Source organism: Phodopus roborovskii, unplaced genomic scaffold, assembly GCF_943737965.1.
Source record: "Phodopus roborovskii unplaced genomic scaffold, PHOROB, whole genome shotgun sequence".
In the NCBI taxonomy this organism is placed as follows: domain Eukaryota; kingdom Metazoa; phylum Chordata; class Mammalia; order Rodentia; family Cricetidae; genus Phodopus; species Phodopus roborovskii.
The window spans coordinates 54,569,614-54,584,251 of record NW_026126407.1 but is presented as its reverse complement, the minus strand read 5'-3'; the positions used below and the strand labels follow the sequence as shown (position 1 = coordinate 54,584,251).

General features: G+C 45.7%; 1 pseudogene; it reads left to right on the top strand.

Moving 5' to 3' along the window:
• Positions 1 to 4,685: 4,685 nt before the first annotated feature.
• Positions 4,686 to 9,172, top strand: LOC127219815 (uncharacterized; annotated as a pseudogene).
• Positions 9,173 to 14,638: the final 5,466 nt, after the last annotated feature.

The following is a 14,638-nucleotide window of genomic DNA, read 5'->3' as shown; positions in this document are numbered from 1 at the left end:
TATACTAGGAATAAATACTGATCCACTACCAGAGGCCCCATAGACACCCACTTTGAGGGGGTAAGGGTCATCCTATGCTGGTTTCCCAGCTATCAGACTGGGGTTCATGAGCTCCCTTTTGCTCAGGTCAGCTGTTTCTGTGGGTTTCTCTAGCCTGGTCTTGACCCCCCCAAAACCAACAGGTGTAGCAATCCTAACATCTAACAAATTAAAGTTAAACTAAAATCAATCAAAAGAGACGAAGAAGGTCATTTCTAATCTATCACAGGAGAAATCCATCAAGGTGAAATCTCAATTCTGAACATCTATGCACCAAATACAAAGGCATCCACATTCATAAAAGAAACATTACTAATCACACGTAAAACCTCACACATTTATAGTGGGAGATTTCAACACGCTATTCTCAACACTAGACAGGTCCACCAAACAGAAACTTAACAAAGAAACAAAGGAACTAACAGAATTTATGACCCAATTAGGGTTAACAAACCTTTATAGAACATTCTGTCCCAAACACAAAAGAATACACCTTCTTCTCAGCTCCATATGGAACCTTCTCTAAAATCTACCATATACTTGGAAATATAGCAAACCACAATAGGTACAAAAAATTGTACCTATTAATAATAACCTCCTGTATCTTATCAGACCACCACGCTTCAAAGTTAGAATTCAACTACAACAGAAATTGCAGAAACCCTGCAAACTCATGGAAATTGAACAATGAGCAATTGTACCATTCCTGGGTCAAGGAAGAAATAAAGAAATTAAAGACTTTCTAGAATTCAATGAGAATGAAGACACAACATACCCAAACTTATGGAACACTTTGAAAGCAGTGCTAAGAGGAAAGTTCATAGCACTAAGTGCCCACATGAAGAAACTGGAGAATAGTCACATTAGAGAATTAACAGCACAACTGAAAGCTCTAGAACAAAAAGAAGCAAACTCACCCAGAGGAGTAGATGCCACGAAATAACCAATTTGAGGGCTCAAATCAATAAGGTAGAAACTAGGAAAAATCAATGTAACAAAGACTTGGTTTTTTTGAGAAAATCAACAAGATAGACAAACCTTTTTTTCAAACTAACCAAAAGACAGAGAGAGAACATGCAAATTAACAAAATAAAAAATGAAAAGGTGAACATAACAATGAACACTGAGGAAATCCAAAGAATCTTCATGTCATACTTTGCAAACAATTCTCCTCAAAATTTGAAAATTTAATGGAAATGGACAATTTTCTGTATAGACATCACTTACCAAAACTAAACCAAGAACAGATAAGCAATTTAAATAGACCTATAACCCCTAATGAAATAGAAGCAGTCATCAAAAGCCTCCCAACCAAAAAAAAGCCCAGAGCCAGATGGTTTTAGTGCAGAATTCTACCAGAAATTCAAAGAAGAGCTAATACCAATACTCCTCAAAGTGTTCCACACATTAGAAGCAGAAGGGTCATTTCCAACCTCTTTTTATGATGCTACAATTATCTTGGTACCCAAGCCACACAAAGACACAACTAAGAAAGAACTACAGACGAATATCCCTCATGAATATTGATGCAAAAATACTCAACAAAGTCCTAACAAATTGAATCCAAGAATACATCAGAGAAATCATCCACTATGACAAAGTAGGCTTTATCCCAGGGAAGCGGGGATGGACCAACATATGGATATCTATCAATGTAAGCCACCATATAAACGAACTGAAAAAGAAAACCACATGGTCATCACACTAGATGCTGAAAAAGACTTTGACAAAATCCAACACCGTTCATGATAAAAATCTTGGAGAGATAAGGGATTACAGGAACACACCTAAACATAATAAAAGCAAAATACAGTAAACCAACAGTCAACATCAAACTAAATGGGGAGAGACTCAATGTGATTCCTCTAAAATCAGGAACAAGAAAAGGCGGCCCATTCTTTCCATGTCTCTATTTCTTGAATTTTTTACTTCCATTTCTTTAAGGGATTTTTCTCATTACCTCTTTGGGGATCTCCATCATCATCATAAAGTTGTTTTTAGGGCTGTTCTCTTCTGCTTCATCTGTGTTGTGATGTTTAGGTCTTGCTGTTATGGAGTCCCTAGACTCTGTTGGTGTTGATCTTCCTGTCGTTGACTGTGTTCTTATACTGTCGTCTACCTATCCCTTCTTCCAGTGCGTACTGGTAGGTTCTCTCCTGATGGGAGATGTCATTCTGTAAATATGTAAAGCCTTGTTGGTCAATAGGAAAGCAAGATAGGCGGGACTAGGAGACAAGGAAGATTCAGGGATAGATAGTGGAAGAGAGGCAATATGTAAGACCAAGAAAGCAGAGGTTCAGGCCCTCTCACAGGTAAGATAAGACCACGTGGAATTATCTAGATTAGTAGAAATGGGTTAATATTTAAGACAGAGCTAGCCAATAAGAAATGCTAGTAACAGGCCAACAGCTTTATATCTAATACAGTGTCTCTGTGTGTTATTTGGGGCTGGCTCTGCTCTGGGACCAGGCCCATAGAAAAACCTGCTGTAACACTCCCTCTCCTGGTGGCTACAGGACCAAGGTTCTCTTCAGGTTGGTACAAGCAGGTCCAATACTCCCATGGCTGTCCTTTTGCAGTGGGTGGTGGTGGGACTTCTCCTGTGGGTATGGATGGGACCAACATGCTGGCAGACTCCAAATGGGCTGGTCTGTTGGGACAGCCTGCCCCCAGTCTTCAGGAGGCTCTGAAGAGGGCACTGGAAAGGGGGTTTCTCCCATAGGTGAAGGAGGGACCACAATGCTGGCAGATTCAGGGTAGGCTGGATTGCTGGGATGGCTTCCCCAGTGTGTTTGAAGTCCCCCCAGGCCTCAGAAGGCTCCAAGCAAGCAGGGCCTCCAGAAGGCAGGCAGGAAATAGGCCCATGCTTACCCCTCCAGCAGATTCTGGACAGGCCAGTCAGCTGGGACAGGCTCCCCTCATGCAGACAGTCAACATTATGCTTACCATAAGAATTAAGTGAAAATAAGCAGAGTGAAAATTTATGCATGGTTTGGTTCTTTTTTTAGTTTGAAAACATTTAAAACAAGAGGCAAACTTGTAGCAATGCTCATGTGATCTCACTGATTGTGGAGTTTATTTACATCTCTCCCCCTTTCCTGTCTCTTTCACATTCTCAGCTGTAACGATAAAAATCTGTGGAAAGACAGGGGTCTTCTCTTCCTTTCCATGGCCACCACTCAGGATGAAATAAATTAATTTTAATGTATTTTTTAGTAACCTACTGAGCCCAGTTAATACTTGTCTGCATGTGCATAATTGTGGGGTCATGTACTCAAGCATGGGAAACAACCAGTGGCCACACCTCTGAAGAAAAAGCCATTTGTATTTGCTACTCTGTAGAAGCTGGGCATATGAGATTAGCTGCCTGTAGACAGATAAATGTTTCCCCCAGACAGAAAGAAGGTATATTAGCTAACTTTTTCATGGTGGGAAAAAATGCCTGACTTGAGGGAGAAAGGACTCCTAGTTTATTGTGGTGGTGTAAGGATGGAAAAATTTAGCCTAATTCTCCCTAGACTCTGTCCCCTAGCAGTGAGTAGGAAAAAAGTCATTCTTGACTGTTTAGGACAGGGTGGTTTACCGACAGCAACTGTGAGTGAATGAGAACAGGAAATGAGCCTTGTCACACTACCCAGAAGCCCTAGTGAAAGCAGACTTCCTGGTCTAAGTTCCTGGCTTGGATAGTTCAAATTGATTGGTCCGCACTGGATGCTATGAGGTGATTGGTTTGTTATGCGCAGGCTTTGTTGTAACCCTAAAAAAGCTGTCTGGACCCTGTACCCAGGGTTCCCAGTCCTCTACCCCACGTGGAGTATGGTTGCCGACTCCAGTGCACTGGAGTATAAAAGACCTCATGCTTTTGCTTCAAGACCGCTTCTCGTGAGTGATTTGGGGGGGGGGGCGCCTTTCCTGAGTCGGGGCGTGAGGGTCCATGCCCTCTGCGAGTCTTTCATTTGGTGCGTTGGCCGGGAAACCGCGACCACCCCTCTCACCCGAGAACCGGCTTGGAGGTACGGGGATCCCCTGGGATATGTGTGTGTGTGTGTGTGTGTGTGGTGTGTGTGTGTGTGGTGTGTATGCTTGTATGTATTGTGTGTTGGCCGGTGTCTCTGTTCTGAGCATGTGTTTTCTGGTATCAGTTTTCTGGAACATGTTCTCGGTTTCAGTTTGCAGCTGCCTTCTTGAACTGTAAGGACCCGAGAGGCTGTGGCCAGTAGTAGATGCGCGAATTCGGTCACAAAGCTGTGGCCCTGGGGGAATCTCCAGGGCGGGTATAGAAAGCCTGGGGACGCCCAGTTGTAAGCTTCTGCCTGCTGTTGGCTGATAGGGCCAAACTCTGTTGTTGAAGTGGAAACTTCTTGCCCGCCTGTGCCATGTGTGTCTGCATCTGTTCGCTACCTCTGGTGGGGAGGCTCGCCACTTCCATTTGCCTGCTGTTTGCTGGAGACTCGGCGTGCCACGTGTCTGGATCATGCTCTCTTGTTTGCTCTCTTGTTCTGCATGTTATTGTCTATAGCTTTATCGTGGGACAGATGGTAGCGACCCCTCTTACTCTTGACCACTGGCCAGGTCGCCTGTGTCCAGATCTGTTAATTGCCGTTCTGTGTGCTTTTGTCCTGGGTGTCTTTGTCTATCGCTTTATCATGAGACAGACGGTAACGACCCCCCCCCCCACTCTAACTCTTAACCACTGGACTGAAGTTAAATCTCGAGCCCGTAATTTGTCAGTTGAGGTTTGGAAGAACCCCTGGCAGACTTTGTGTACCTCTGAGTGGCCTGCAATGGATGTTGGATGGCCCCCAGAGGGAACTTTTAATTCTGAGATTATCCAAGCCATTAAGACGGCTGTCTTTCAGCCTGGATCTGGCTCTCATCCCAATCAAGAGCCCTATATCCTTACATGGAAGGATCTGGTAGACAACCCTCCCCCGTAGGTTAAGCCATAGCTGAGCAAGCCAAGAGAGCCAGGCTCTTGAGTTCTGGCCCTCGGATGTGGAAGAAAATATCTGCCTGGGGAACCTGAACCCTCTCCTCGAATCTACCCTGAGATTGAGGAACCTCTGGCCTGGCCGGAATCCCAGCCCGTCCCCCCAGCCCCTTATCTGATACAGGCTGCTGCAGGAGGACCTTCTGCATCCCCTGAAGCTCGGGCCCCAGCTGCGGGAGGACCTGCTACCAGGACCCGAAGTCGGAGAGGAGCCACATCTCAGCAAATGGTTGGGGTTGTGACTCTGCAGCTACGCACATTTGGTCCTCCAGTACTGGGTGAGCAGTTGCAGCCCCTGCAGTACTGGCCCTTTTCCTCCTCAGATCTTTACAATTGGAAAACTAACCACCCCCCTTTTTCAGAGGATCCACAACACCTTATGAGATTGGTGGAGTCCCTTATGTTTTCTCACCAGCTTTCTTGGAATGATTGTCAGCAACTGTTGCAGACTCTCTTCACGACCGAGGAGCAGGAGAGAATTCTGTTAGAGGCTAGAAAAAAATGTTCCTGGTGCCAACAGGCGGCCCATGCAGCTGCAGAACGAGATTGATGCATGATTTCCCTTGGCGTGCCCCAGTTGGGACTTTAACACCCCCGAAGGTAGGGAAAGCTTGAAAGTCTATCGTCAGCCTCTGGTGGCAGGTCTCCGAGGCACCGCGCGGCCTACCAATTGGCTAAGGTGAGAGAGGTGATTCAGGGACCAACCGAATCTCCCTCAGTGTTTCTTGAAAGGCTCATGGAGGCCTTCAGGCAGTTTACTCCCTTTGACCCTACCTCAGAAGCCCAGAGAGCTTCAGTGATGCTGTCCTTTATAGGGCAATCAGCCCCGGACATTAGGAAGAAGCTCCAGAGGCTGGAAGGGTTACAAGAAGCTGAGTTGCATGATTTAGTGAAAGAGGCAGAGAAAGTGTACTTTAAAAGGGAGATAGAGGAAGAAAAGGAACAGAGAAAAGAGAAGGAAAAATAAAGAAGGGAGAACAGGCATGACAGAAGACAGGAAAGAAATTTGACTAAAATCTTGGCCGCTAAAGTTGAAAGAAGAAATGATAGAGAAAGAGAGAGAGAGAAGTTAGAAGATTTAGAGCAGATCATAGACAGTCTGGAAGCCTGGGCAACAGGATCCCACTCGACAAAGACCAATGTGCTTATTGTAGAGAAAGGGGGCATTGGGCAAAGGACTGCCCCAAGAAGAGAAACAAGGGATCGAAGGTGCTAGCCCTGGGGGGAAGGTGAAGATTAGGGAAGATGGGGTTTGGACACCCTCCCTGAGCCCAGGGTAACTTTAAGAGTGGAGGGGAAACCAGTTGATTTTTTTAGTGGATACTGGAGCAGAGCATTCTGTGCTGATACAGCCATTAGGAAAATTAAAAGACAAAAAATCCTGGGTAATGGGTGCCACAGGACAAAGGCAGTATTCATGGACTACCTGAAGAACAGTGGACCTTGGCGTGGGCCGGGTATCCCACTCATTCTTGGTCATTCCTGAATGCCCCTATCCTCTGTTAGGAAGAGACATCCTGACAAAAGTAGGAGCCCAGATTCATTTTGACTCTGAACAGCCATCAGTTACCGATAAACAGGGAAATCAATTACAGGTCCTTACTGTTAGGCTAGAAGATGAGTATAGACTCCACGAGGAGCCTGGGCTTGACCTCAGCTGTTCAGATGGAGCTGGAACCTCCAATATGGACTGGTGGTTGGCCCATACTCCCTTAGCTTGGGTTGAAATATCCGGAATGGGTCTGGCAAAGCAAGTGCCTCCACAGGTTATTCAGCTGAAAGCTAGTGCTACACCAGTGTCAGTTAAACAGTACCCCATGAGTAGAGAGGCCTGGGAAGGAATTCGACCCCACATCCAGAGGTGGATTCAGCAAGGCATCCTGGTCCCTATTCAATCTCCCTGGAACACACCCTTGCTGCCAGTTAAAAAGCCTGGTACCAATGGTTATCGGCCAGTGCAGGACTTGAGAGAGGTCAATAAAAGGGCACAGGACATACATCCAACTGTCCCAAACCCTTATAACCTCCTGAGTGCCCTCCCACCTGAGCAGAGCTGGTACACCGTATTATACCTAAAAGATGCCTTCTTCTGCCTGAGGTTACATCCTGCCAGCCAACCGCTTTTTGCCTTTGAATGGAGGGACCCTGACACGGGCAGAACCGGACAGTCACTGGGACCTAACTGCCACAGGGTTTAAAAACTCCCTGACCATCTTTGATGAGGCCCTTCATAAAGATCTGGCCAGCTTCAGGACCCAACTCCCCCAGGTGACCCTCCTCCAGTACGTGGACGATCTACTTCTAGCAGGAGCCGCCCAGCACGACTGCATGGAAGGAGAAAAAGCACTGCTGCTGGAACTGTCAGATCTGGGCTATCGAGCCTCTGCCAAAAAGGCCCAGATCTGCAGGAGAGAGGTAAAGTACCTGGGGTACAGTCTACGGGACAGGCAACGATGGCTGACAGAGGCTCGGAAGAAAACCGTGGTCCAGATACCAGTCCCAACCACGGCCAGGCAAGTGAGAGAATTTCTGGGACAGCTGGGTTTTGCAGGCTATGGATCCTGGGGTTCGCAACCCTAGCAGCCCCTCTCTACCCACTGACTAAGGAAAAAGAAAAATTCTCTTGGGCCTCAGAGCATAAGGAGCCATTTGATGCTATTAAGAAGGCCCTGCTGAGTGCACCTGCACTGGCTCTTCCTGATGTTACTAAACCTTTTACCCTTTATGTGGATGAGTGTAAGGGAGTAGCCCAGGGAGTTTTAACTCAATCCCTGGGGCCATGGAATAGACCAGTGGCTTTTCTGTCAAGGAAGCTTGATCCTGTAGCCAGTGGATGGCCTGGCTGCCTAAAAGCTATCACAGTATCAAAGACACTGACAAGCTGACTTTGGGGCAGAAAGTAACCATAATAGCCCCCTATGCACTGGAGAGCATCGCCCGGCAGCCCCCAGACCGATGGATGACCAACGCTAAGATGACTTACTACCAAAGCCTGCTTCTCACTGAGAAGATTACGTTCGCTCCACCAGCCACCCTCAACCCTGCCACTCTACTGCCTGAGGAGACTGATGAACCGGTGATTCATGACTGCCATCAACTGCTGGTGGAAGAGACTGGAGTTTGCAAAGATTTCACGGACATCACACTGGCTGGGGAGGCGTTGAACTGGTTCACCGATGGGAGCAGTTACATGGTAGAAGGTAAAAGAATGTCTGGGCAGCAGTAGTAGATGGAACCCACATCATTTGGGCCAGTAGCCTGCCAGAAGGAACCTCGGCACAAAAGGCTGAGCTCATGGCCCTCACACAGGCCTTGTAGTTAGCCAAAGGGAAATCCGTAAATATCTACACGGACAGCAGGTACGCTTTTGCAACTGCACATGTGCACGGGGCTATCTATAAGCAAAGGGGGCTGCTTACTTCAGCAGGGAAGGAAGTCAAAAACAAGGAAGAAATTCTAGGCTTGCTAGAAGCCTTACATTTGCCAAAAAGACTGGCTAATATGCAATGCCTTGGACAGCAAAAGGCCAAAGATTTCATCTCAAAAGGGAATCAGATGGCTGACAAGGTAGCCAAGCAGGCAGCCCAGGGTATCAACCTGCTGCCCGTAGTAGAAAGGTCTAAATCCCTAGAACTCCGACGACAGTATACTCTGGAAGATGGAAAGGAGATTTTACCCTACTCAGAAGGGTCAGAGTACGTCCAGCAGATACATCATCTAACTCACCTAGGGGCTAAACATCTGCAGAGACTGGTTAGAACATCTCCTTATCATGTTCTGGGACTACTGGGGGTGGCCAACTCAGGAGTAAAACATTGTGTGCCTTGTCAGCTGGTTAATGCTTACCCTGCAAGAATGCCTCCTGGGAAGAGACTGAGGGGAAGCCATCCATGCGCTCACTGGGAAATGGACTTCACAGAGATAAAGCCAGCCAAATATGGTAACAAGTACTTATTAGTTTTTATAGACACATTTTCAGGTTGGGTAGAGGCTTACCCTACCAAGAAGGAGACCTCAACTATGGTGGCTAAGAAAATACTGGAGGAAATCTTCCCAAGATTTGGAATACCTAAGGTACTAGGATCAGACAATGGTCCAGCTTTTGTTGCCCAGGTAAGTCAGGGGCTGGCCAAGACATTGGGGGTCGATTGGAAGTTACATTGTGCATTCAGACCCCAAAGCTCAGGGCAGGTAAAAAAGATAAATAAAAACATTAAAGAGACCCTCACTAAATTGACCGCAGAGACTGGCATTAATGAATGAATAGCTCTCCTAATCTTTGTGCTTTTCAGGGTTAGAAACACCCCTAGACTGTTTGGCTCTATGGGAGGGGGCCCTCCACTGATGAAAATTGCCTCTGTACATAGTGTTGATGTGCTGTTTTTCCAAGCCTTTGTTTGCTAGGCTTAAGGTGCTCAAATGGGTGAGACAGCGAGCGTGGAAGCATCTCCGGGAGGCCTACTTGGCGCAAGGAAAGTTCTGAAAGTTCCACATCACTTCCAAGTTGGAGGAGATTCAGTCTACATTAGATGTCACTGCACAGCAACCTTGAGACTTGGTGAAAGGGCCCACTTTGTGGCCATTCCAGACTATGTCCTCTTCCCCTGGACCCACCCCATGCCACTCGAGGTTATAAGACCCAGGAACAGCCTCTTACAACTGCTCATTTTTATTCCTATCTTGTTGCTCACTGTTACTTTGGTTAGGGAGTGAATGAGTGCGGTCCGAATTATGACCTTTTAGTCCTCCCAGTTCTAAGATTAGAACCATTAACCAGAGAAGAAGTGGGGAATGTAAGGATGGGAAAATTTAGCCTAGACTCTGCCCCCTAGCAGTGAATAGGAAAAAGGTCATTCTTGACTGTTTATGACAGGGCAGTTTACCAACAGCACCTGTGAGTGAATGAGAACAGGAAATGAGCCTTGTCACAGCCTTGTCACACTACCCAGAAGCCCTAGCGAAAGCAGACTTCCTGGGCTAAGCGCGGGCTTGGATAGTTCAAATTGATTGGTCCACACTGGATGCTATGAGGTGATTGGTTTGTGATGCACGGGCTTTGTTGTAACCCTATAAAAGCTGTCTGGACCCTGTACCCAGGGTTTCAAGTCCTCTACCCCACGTGTAATATGGCTGCGGACCCCAGTGCACTGAAATATAAAAGACCTCATGCTTTTGCATCAAGACTGCTTCTCGTGAGTGATTTGGTGGGGGGGGGGGACGCCTTTCCTGAGTCGGGGCGTGAGGGTCCACACCCTCTGTGGGTCTTTCAGTGGGAAGGCATGCTTGCTGAATCAGCCTGGTCTTCGTGGATGCAGGATCTCATGGAGTGGCTTGCTCACATAGTGGAGGCACAGAAAGCAGCAAGCTGGGCACCACTGGGTGTGGGATATAGCTCTCGAAGGCTCAGTCTGTAGTGTTTATCCACTAGCTTCATCCCAGCACCTTAGGAATCCACAACCTTCCCAAACAGAACCACCATCTGGGGAGCAAATCTTCAAACAGATGAGTCTGTGTTTGGGGGGGTGATATATTACACTTAAAACATGGTAAAAGGCAGGGGGATCTTTGAAAAAAATCTAGGAAAGATTGACTTTTTCTTGCTTTGGTTTCCAATAATGAAGCACATTTCAAAGCCATAGCAGAGGAGATACACACATCACAGAGGAGATACACACTAGCAGGGAGAATGGCAGTGAATAGAAGGTATGAAAATGTGGGCCAAGCAGCTGTGGCTCCATTGGAAGCACATTCTGAAGCCTGAAAATATCATGCAAGGTTATACACATAATCACCCTGGCCCTCTTACCTGACAGGCTTGCAGACGAGTCTAAAGGAGACAGTGCATATGTGGGCACTTTGTACAACACAACACCAGTGAAGTTAACCATCAGCCATGCATTCCTGACTGGGTCTCTGTTGTGCTTAAGTCAAGCAGCTGAACCCTGGGTGGCTGCGGGTCTCTGGACATGGAAGAGCTGGGTCCCTTCTTAGTGTTTCCTGTGCTAAAAGTACAGTGCTAACTCTGAGGCGCTGACCTGAGAGTGGGCCGGTCAGTTCTTTGTCACTCTCAGCACTGTTGCACTGGGGAGTGGAAATCTGTTTCTTGGAGAAGCTTTGCAAACTCTCCTTGCCTGCCATGGGGCTGGACAGGGAGCTGAGGTGGGAGTGGGTGTGGACTGGGGTGGGAGCTCTAGGGAGCATGCTAGCTACAAGTAGGAGTGAGAACAAATGTCTGATTAACGGGACTCTGGATGAATCATCGGGGTCAGGCCCTGTCCAAGGATGCTATTAGAAACAGATCTTTATTCTAACACTGGCATTTCTTTTGTAGCCTTGACATAAGACTACAATTCATCTGAATCTAGTACATTGCAAGTTTTTCTTTTTCCTTTTTTTCCAATAGCAGCCATGTGAAAGAATGGATTGACCTTTAATTTATAATGTTCATGTTGGAGAGTTTAGCAGAGCTTAACCTATGTCGGCTGTGGTTCAAAACTGTCTGCTTTGCTCTGGAAAAGTCAGGCTGTGTTTCTACTGTCAGCTTAGAAATCAAATGAGTAAATAAGGGAAGGGACCAAGAGGGATCACAGAGTTCACTTATAAGGCAGAGGGGAACCAGTTGGAGAAGAGAGAGAAATCCAAAAAAAGGAAGAAATACTCAAGATGTAGATGAAGCTTTGAAAATTGGGAAGGAAGAAGCTGATCTGGTCAAGAAGAGTGTTTGTGTTCTGATATGATGTCTCATAGCTGCAATCCAAACCCTGGGGACACTGAAGCAGGAGGATCACACATTTGAGCTGAGTAGCCTGGGCTACATAATGAGGTGGTTACTGGGGAAATTGGGATTCCATTTTGCGGTTATTGGTTTCATTAATCAAAAAGTTCAGAAATGGGCTCAAAAGGAAGTTCAGGGATGATTTTATCAGAGCATCAGGGACAGCACAGTATAGGTGAGAAGTGACAATCCTGGCAGCTGCCAGGTAGAGGTGGAGAAAAAGTTGTAGCTTCTCAGTCATGCTTGGAAAAGAAACAGTCAAGCCATTAAGAAAGGTAAAAGCACTTCCTGGAATCGTATTGGGCCAGTGTGATGATGGAACTGTCCAGAAGCCATTTGGCTATGCAGTGCGTGGTCTTTTCTAGCCATCTCTGTTTTGGTGATGCTGAGGGAAGGAAGCACTCCAATCTTCTGTGTGTTGGCTTCTTTCATGTGTTAATCTTGATGTATCTGTTTTTATCAAAAATTGAATTAAACTATAGTGATACCACTACCCTTTTCCTCTGTCCTATCTCTATCCCTTCCCATGTCTCCTCTTTCTACCCTTCCTGTTCCTACCACTCCCTTTCAAATTGATGGCCTTGTTTTGATTGTTATTGATTTATCCTTTTTAGTTCCTACTCAACTGTCACCAGACCCTTCCTGAAAAAACAAACAAACCAACAAAATCCATTTTAGGATATGGGGGTTTGGTTCCAGGATCCACTTTGGGTGGCTTAGAATCACCTGTAATTCCAGGCATTCTTCTGCTCTCTTTATGTTTCTACACACACACACACACACACACACACACACACACACACACACACACACACGCAGAGTCCATTTAGTGTCACACATATATAATGGATTTCCCTTCCAGCAGCTATTGACTGCCTGTAGCTCTTCATTCAGAATAGAACCTTGTGAAATTTGACCATTCACCCTGGAATGTCATCTGGTACGGCCATTAGTGTCTTTTAGATATGTCAAGGAAGTGGTACTCACAAATTTAACAGTATGGTGGTTTCATATTCCTTCCTTTTCAAAGAAACATAATCTTTAAAATTTTTTATTTTATTATATTTTATGTGTATGAGTGTCTTGCCTTAATGCATGTCTGTGCCACACACGTGCCTAGTACCAGCAGAGGCCAGAAGAGAGCACTGGATCCTTGGAACTGAAGTTAGAGATGGTTGTGAGCTACCATGTGGGTGCTAGGAATTGAACCCAGGTCCTCTGAAAGAGCAGCTAGTGCTTTTAATGGCCGAGCCATCTCTTCAATCCCTGCTTTTTTATTCTTAACAAGCTGTCTCAATTTCACTGTTTTGTTTTTAAATGGGGCCTCACAATATCCTGAAACTTACTATGTAGACTGGACTGGCCTTGAATTCACAGAGATCAGCCAGCTAGGATTAAAGACTCACACCACCATTCCTGGCCCTCTGTTTCTATTTTTAACCACATGTCCATGATGCAATTTTTTTACCCTGGGGCATAAGAGTGTGGTGTGGAATCAGGTGCTCTGTGATCAGCATACTACTTTGGACTCTGGGTTTTCTCTCTGTTGTTTTGACCTGCTTGACTACTTTTAAAACCCTGACTTTTTTTTTTCTTTCTTTCTTTTTTTTTCTATCTTGTCCCCTTCTGGCAACTACAGGATTTTCAGCTTGCCTGCCCTGTTGTTTTTCCCCTGAAGTTTTTTGTTTGTTTGTTTGTTTTGTTTTTTAAATAAAATTGTTCTTGAACTTTTGTCTGAGTCAGTTTTTAAGTGTCATTAATTGCCTAAGAAACCCAGCTTCTATGGCAACAGAACCAGGAAATTGCTTCCTTGGTGCTACAAAGTTTCCCAAGGTGGTCTTTACCTGCCAGTCCTCTTAGAGGATGGTCTTGGCTGAAAAAAAACCTGCTTTGCCCAAAGTGACACCTTCTAGTGTCTGACAACATAAGCTGAGAGCACTCTGGACAGACATCTCATCTCTGGAGTGATGTCTTCTGAGTCTTTCAATCAGTCTACATTATGATCAATGTTCCTTCTCTTTACATCTTCCCTCTTCATCCACCTTTCAGCAGGTGCTGATCTTCATAGCATCAGCTAGATGTCCTGCCATCCGACCTCTAGATTCTGTTACCAGGGACAAGGGGATGTTTAGGACATGGTTTCTAAATTACTTAAGAAGTGGCCACACAGATGTGCTAATTTTTCTATGACTAGATCCCACACACGTTTACAGGTAAACAGTTTTGTGGGTGGAATACTAGTCTGTTAAAGATATCTACATCCAAGAGTCTGGAAGTTATGTATGTATTACTCTATTGCAGTGGGAGATTAAGGTGGGAGATGAGATTAACATGGACACTCAGATAGATTTAGAATGGAGAGATTATTCTGGGCTATTTGGGTGAACACACCCATAGTTAGACAGGTTCAAAGGGAAAGGGGTGATAGATGAATTAGGCTAAGAGAGATGCTGTAGGCTCTGAAGATAAAGAGCTCACTAGACAGGAATGTGGCTGGCCTTCCGAGGTTGAGATAAGCCAAGAATGCATTCCTTTATTATGACTCTAGAAAGCCTATGGCCTGCCAATAACTTGACTTTAGCCCAAGGAGCAGTAGATCATTGGAGATATTCCCTGGAGAGATGTAATTTGTTTATCTTTGACGCTTTCCCTGTGTTCTCTCATGCTCTCTTCTTTTTTTCTCTCTCTCTCTCCTTCATGGCTACTAGAAAGGGAGTATATTGCTTCAGCCATGATATTCTGTCCCACCTCAGGCACAAAGCAGTGGATCCAGCTAACTTTGGGTTGAATCCTCTGAGATGGAGCTACGATAAATCCCCCTTTAAACTGTTTTC